Source organism: Medicago sativa, chromosome 3 (genome assembly GCF_051527215.1).
Source record: "Medicago sativa cultivar Bolivia chromosome 3, Bolivia_mono, whole genome shotgun sequence".
NCBI classification, from domain to species: domain Eukaryota; kingdom Viridiplantae; phylum Streptophyta; class Magnoliopsida; order Fabales; family Fabaceae; genus Medicago; species Medicago sativa.
The window spans coordinates 31,539,703-31,545,702 of NC_140751.1; positions in this window are offsets into that span (position 1 = coordinate 31,539,703).

Below are 6,000 nucleotides of genomic sequence, written 5' to 3' on the forward strand. Positions count from 1 at the left end.
TGAGAAAGGAGTTGGTGATTTGCCGGTAGTGTAAGAGTTTCCAGAAGTTTTTCCGGACGACATTACCGAGTTACCGCCGGAGAGGGAAGTTGAGTTTGCAATTGATTTGGTTTCTGGAACGAGTCCTATTTCGATTGCGCCGTATCGGATGTCTGCATCAGAGTTGGGAGAGTTGAAGAAGCAGTTGGAAGAGTTGTTGGAGAAACAGTTTATCAGGCCAAGTGTTTCGCCGTGGGGAGATCATGTGTTATTGGTTAAGAAGAAAGATGGAAGCATGAGGTTGTGTGTGGATTATCGGCAGTTGAACAAGGTGACAATCAAGAATCGGTATCCGCTTCCGAGGATTGATGATTTGATGGATCAGTTGGTTGGTGCAGAAGTGTTTAGCAAGATTGATTTGAGGTCAGGATATCATCAGATTAGAGTAAAGGCGGAAGATATATCCAAAACTGCGTTCAGAACGAGGTATGGACACTATGAGTATTCTGTGATGCCATTTGGAGTGTCTAATGCGCCAGGTGTCTTCATGGAATACATGAATAGAATATTTCATCCTTTTCTGGATCGTTTTGTGGTGGTGTTTATAGATGATATTTTGGTGTATTCGAAGTCTGAAGAAGAGCATGCTGAACATTTGAGGATTGCGTTGGGAGTTTTGAAGGAGACGAAGTTGTTTGCTAAGTTGTCGAAGTGTGAGTTTTGGTTGCGGGAAGTGAGTTTCCTTGGTCATGTGATTTCTAATGGTGGCATTGCGGTGGATCCGTCGAAGGTTGATGCAGTTTTGCAGTGGGAATCGCCTAAGTCTGTTTTTGAAGTTAGAAGCTTCCTTGGTTTGGCAGGTTATTATCGGAGGTTCATTGAGGGATTCTCTAAGTTGGCGTTGCCATTGACGCAGTTGACTCGGAAAGGACAAGCTTATGTTTGGGATGCTAAGTGTGAGAAGAGTTTCCAAGAGTTGAAGAAGAGGTTGACTTCAGCTCCAGTGTTGATTTTGCCGAATCCTAAGCAATCGTTTGTTGTGTATTGTGATGCTTCTAAGATGGGTCTTGGTGGTGTGCTTATGCAGAATCGTCAGGTTGTGGCTTATGCTTTGAGGCAGTTGAAAGTGCATGAGAGGAACTATCCAACTCATGATTTGGAATTAGCGGCCGTTGTGTATGTGCTGAAGATTTGGAGGCATTATCTGTATGGTTCTAAGTTTGAGGTGTTCAGTGACCATAAGAGTTTGAAGTATCTGTTTGACCAGAAGGAGTTGAATATGAGGCAGAGAGGGTGGTTGGAGTATCTTAAGGATTTTGATTTTCAGCTGAGTTATCACCCTGGAAAGGCTAATGTTGTTGCTGATGCATTGAGCAGGAAGTCGTTGCATATGTCTTCTTTGATGGTTAAAGAGTTGGAGTTGATTGAGCAGTTCCGAGATTTGAGTTTGGTTAGTGAGTTGACACCGGATGGTGTGAGGTTGGGCATGTTGAAGTTAACAAGTAATATTTTGGAGGAGATCAAGAATGGTCAGAAGGAGGATTTGGAACTTGTGGATCGAGTGGTGTTGGTTAACCAAGGTAAGGGTGGGGACTTCAGGTTGGATGAGAACGGTGTTTTGATGTTTCGTGATCGTGTTTGTGTACCAAGTGTTCTTGAGCTTTAGAGGCAGATTTTGGAAGAAGGTCACAGAAGTAGTTTGAGTATTCATCCCGGAGCGACTAAGATGTATCAGGATTTGAAGAGGTTGTTTTGGTGGCCTGGAATGAAGAAAGAGATCGCAGAGTTTGTGTATGCTTGTTTGGTTTGTCAGAAATCTAAGATTGAACATCAGAAGCCGTCAGGTTTGATGCAACCGTTGTTTGTGCCAGAGTGGAAGTGGGATAGTATATCAATGGACTTTGTTGGAGCTTTGCCGAAGACTGTTAAGGGTTTTGACTCCATTTGGGTGATTGTCGATCGGTTGACGAAGTTGGCACATTTTGTTCCTATTAAGACCGGTATGTCTGTGGCTAAGTTGGCTGAGATCTACATTGAGCAGATTGTTAGATTGCATGGTGTTCCTTCTAGTATTGTGTCGGATCGGGATCCGAGGTTTACTTCTAAGTTTTGGGAGAGTTTGCAAGCTGCTTTGGGAACTAAATTGAGGTTGAGTTCTGCGTATCATCCCCAGACTGATGGTCAGACGGAGAGGACTATTCAGAGTTTGGAAGATTTGTTGAGAGCTTGTGTGTTGGAGCAAAGTGTCAGTTGGATTGAATGTTTACCGTTGATTGAGTTCACTTACAACAACAGTTTTCATTCTAGTATCGGGATGGCACCGTTTGAGGCTTTGTATGGTCGGAGGTGTAGAACTCCTTTGTGTTGGTATAAGTCAGGAGAAAGTGCTTTGTTAGGACCGAAAGTTGTGCAAGAGACGACCAAGAAGGTTAAGATGATCCAAGAGAAGATGAGAGCGTCTCAGAGTAGGCAGAAGAGTTATCATGATAAGAGGAGGAAAGACCTTGAGTTTCAGGTTGGTGATCATGTGTTTTTGAGAGTGAATCCTGTAACTGGTGTTGGAAGTGCTTTGAAGTGTCAGAAGTTGACTCCTCGTTTTGCTGGACCTTTTGAGATTGTTGAAAAGGTTGGGGTTGTGGCGTATCGGATTGCGTTACCGCCATCTTTGTCGAATCTTCATGATGTGTTTCATGTGTCTCAGTTGAGGAAGTATGTGTATGATGCGTCTCATGTGATTCAAGTGGATGATTTGGAATTAAGGGATAATTTGACCGTTGAGACTTGGCCAGTTAGGATTGAGGATCGTGAAGTGAAGCGTTTGCGTGGCAAGGAGGTCGTTTTGGTTAAAGTGATTTGGGTTGGACCAACCGGTGAGAGTGCCACTTGGGAATCGGAGAGTAGAGTGAGGGTTGCGTATCCAGAGTTGTTTTCATCAGGTAATTTTCGAGGGCGAAAATTCTTTTTTAGTGGGGGAGAGTTGTAACAGCCCGATTTCCGCTAGTTTTATTTTATTATTTATTTATGTGTGTTATAAGTGCTCTTATGTGATTATTTGCCTCTGTGTGTATTTTTGGTTGGGAATTGTAGAATTCGGTGTAGAAGGGTATTTTAGTCATTGTGAACTTAGGGGCGTTTTGGTCATTTGAGGGCAGTGGCAATTTTGTAATTTTGCAGAAAGTTATTATTTTTTTTTAGTGCTTAGTAAGAGTATTATTTTACCAAGTTACTAGAGAGGGGGTAGTAATTATTTTAATTACCATTAAGTGACCGTTAGTGTTATAATTTACCATTAAGTGAGTAGTGACATTTTGGGGTGTTAGAATAGAAATGGGTTAGGCCCATTAAGGTTTAAGAGATAAGCCCAATTGAGTAGAGATAGTATATAAACTCTAGTTGTTGGTAAAACTAGGTTTTACAAACATTATTCATTTCATTTCATTTCATTTGAGAAAGAGATAGAGATAAAGACTAGAGGCAACAACAACAACAAGGGTTAGAAGGCAAAGAGGGGATTCAACATCTAGGAGCAAAATTGAAGCTTTGGGTTAGAGAATCTTGGTGTTAGAGGTAAGAGGGTTAGGTTTCAACCATAATTCACAACTTTTTCTCTTTACCCATTTTTGTAAAATTGTTGAATTGAACCTATTTGTTTTCAAATTCGTGTTCATGTTTTGATGCAATGTTTGAGTATGTAATTTGAATGATAATTGAGTTGTTAGTGATGAAATTACATGCTTAAGTGGTGGTTATATGTATAATTTGCATTTTTGTCCAAAAATGGTGATATGAGATGTTGTTGTGATGAATTGTTGGTAAATTCATGAGATATAGCTACTGTTGTTGCTGATATATGTTGTTGTTGATGAATAAAACATTGGGTAATTGTTGAAGGACTGTTGTTAGGGTTTATATTATTTGCACAAGTCATTTCATATAACTATTCTATACGTGAGTATAGTATAGGATCGTCTCCACAGGGATGTGTTATTTTCTTAAGCATTAATACAATATATGTCATGTTAAGGATCTTGAATAATTTGTTTATATGTAACCAATTTACACTAATTAACATAAAAATAAAATGAGAAGAGAGTAGAACCATTTCACTTGAGGTAAAAGATATCAACCAAGCATAACAACTGTAATCTCTTAATCAATTAACAGGTTCTAGTATATTAAACAATATTATCATAATCATTTCTACAATATACTTCGTGTCCAAAGTGATATTATTATTTCTAAGTTATCGTTTTAAAGATTGATTTCCCAAACACTTAAAAGATAACAAAGTCGATAGGATAACTTAATCGACGATTTCCCAACCGATTAAATGTCCTAAAGCATTAAGTTCTTGATTTATTGTGATTATCAAAGATTATTCAAACGTGTCAAGATTGATAATTTAAGATAGATTGTTATTCCAGTTCTAGATTCAAGAGTTCGTGTCCAAATCATCTTGAATCTCGATGAAAATATTAAAGACGAGAATAACAACAATATTGAATAAATACTAGAACCATATATTAAATGATCAAGAAGTTACATAATAGCTAGGTTGAATACCTTAAAACCACAAGATTAGAAGCAGCTGCATATGTCTATGACAACCTTGCAAGGATGGAAGGAAATGAAGATTTGCATAGCACAAGTCATGATGTCTCAATGAATCGACTATTAAACCTACTTCTAACTACCTTGCTTTATGTTTCTCTCTTAGAAATGAACTCACTCCTCTCTTACAAAACGTACAATTGACTAAAAATATGAAAGTATAGGATGGAAAATTGAGTGAATTGGAAGAGAGGAGAGCCTTGCTTTTATAGGGCAGGAAATTTCGCTAATAGCCTATATTACGCTATTAGATAAATTATTAGGTTACATGCCTGTCACAATCAATGTCTTCTAGTGCCAGATTTCACGGAGTGGATGTCAAAATCATGACCTAACAATTACGCTATTAGCGTCCATTACGCTAATAGCGAAGTTCTTGCTTTTCTTCATACTTTCGCTAATAGCGTGTGTGGAGCTATTAGCGAAATTCTTGTGATCTTTTTGGCAGTTTTTGATCCTTGAATATAATTTCCTGCATCAAAGGGTAGAGTAAAGCATTTTAAAGCATAAATGGCATTAGTGCACATAATTGAAGCTTTTCCATAGATAACTTGCAAAACAAGTTACTAAAATGCTTATTTTATCACATGAATTATAACACTTTTGGGTACTTATCAGTAATCATAATTGGAGAGTTTGATATGATTTTGTGTTGTTTTTGAATATTTGATGAAAATGGGTCAAATGATGATTTTTGTTTAGAGAATGTTTTGGGGCAAATTTTATATGGAATTGAGTGTCTTTTCATGTTTAGAAATGTTTAGACAAACTTTGGGATCAAATTTGGGCATTGAGAATTCAAAATTGGGGTTTTGGGGTGAAAATGGGGTTTTTCCCGAGAGGAACCTGTCACAACTCGCAATGGCGAGTAACGTTTACTCGCAATTGCGAGCACTCGCAATGGCGAGCAACCTGCTCGCAGTTGCGAGCTGTTCAGTGCAGGCCCCCTGTTTTTGCGTTTTCGTGCCTTTTCACTCGTTTTTGTTTTGAACTGGTTTTTGGTGAAAACATGAATATTGTAGAGAATATTTTTATCTTTCTAAGGGCGTTGGTTTGACTTGAATACGATTTTTGGTTTGCAAGTTATGGGGAAACTACTCTTGAAACGTTTATTTGAAAAATCCCGCGTAACTCGTTCCAAGTCGACCCAATCCTTGTGGAATGTTTTTAATCTTTGAAAACTTGATTTTTAAGAGTGCAACAGTGATGGTTAAGCTGTGTTCAGGTGAACCTACTCATTTTTTTTTGGGAAATTCTTTGAAAAATGATAATGGAGACGAATTTTGTGATTTTTATGAATTCATCGGATTTGGCCGATGAAATGCTTACGTATCCACTACTGCACACACATGTGGACTGTGAGAATACAAGGCATAGGCTATTGAGCTGGTTTACTTAGTTTTGAATTAA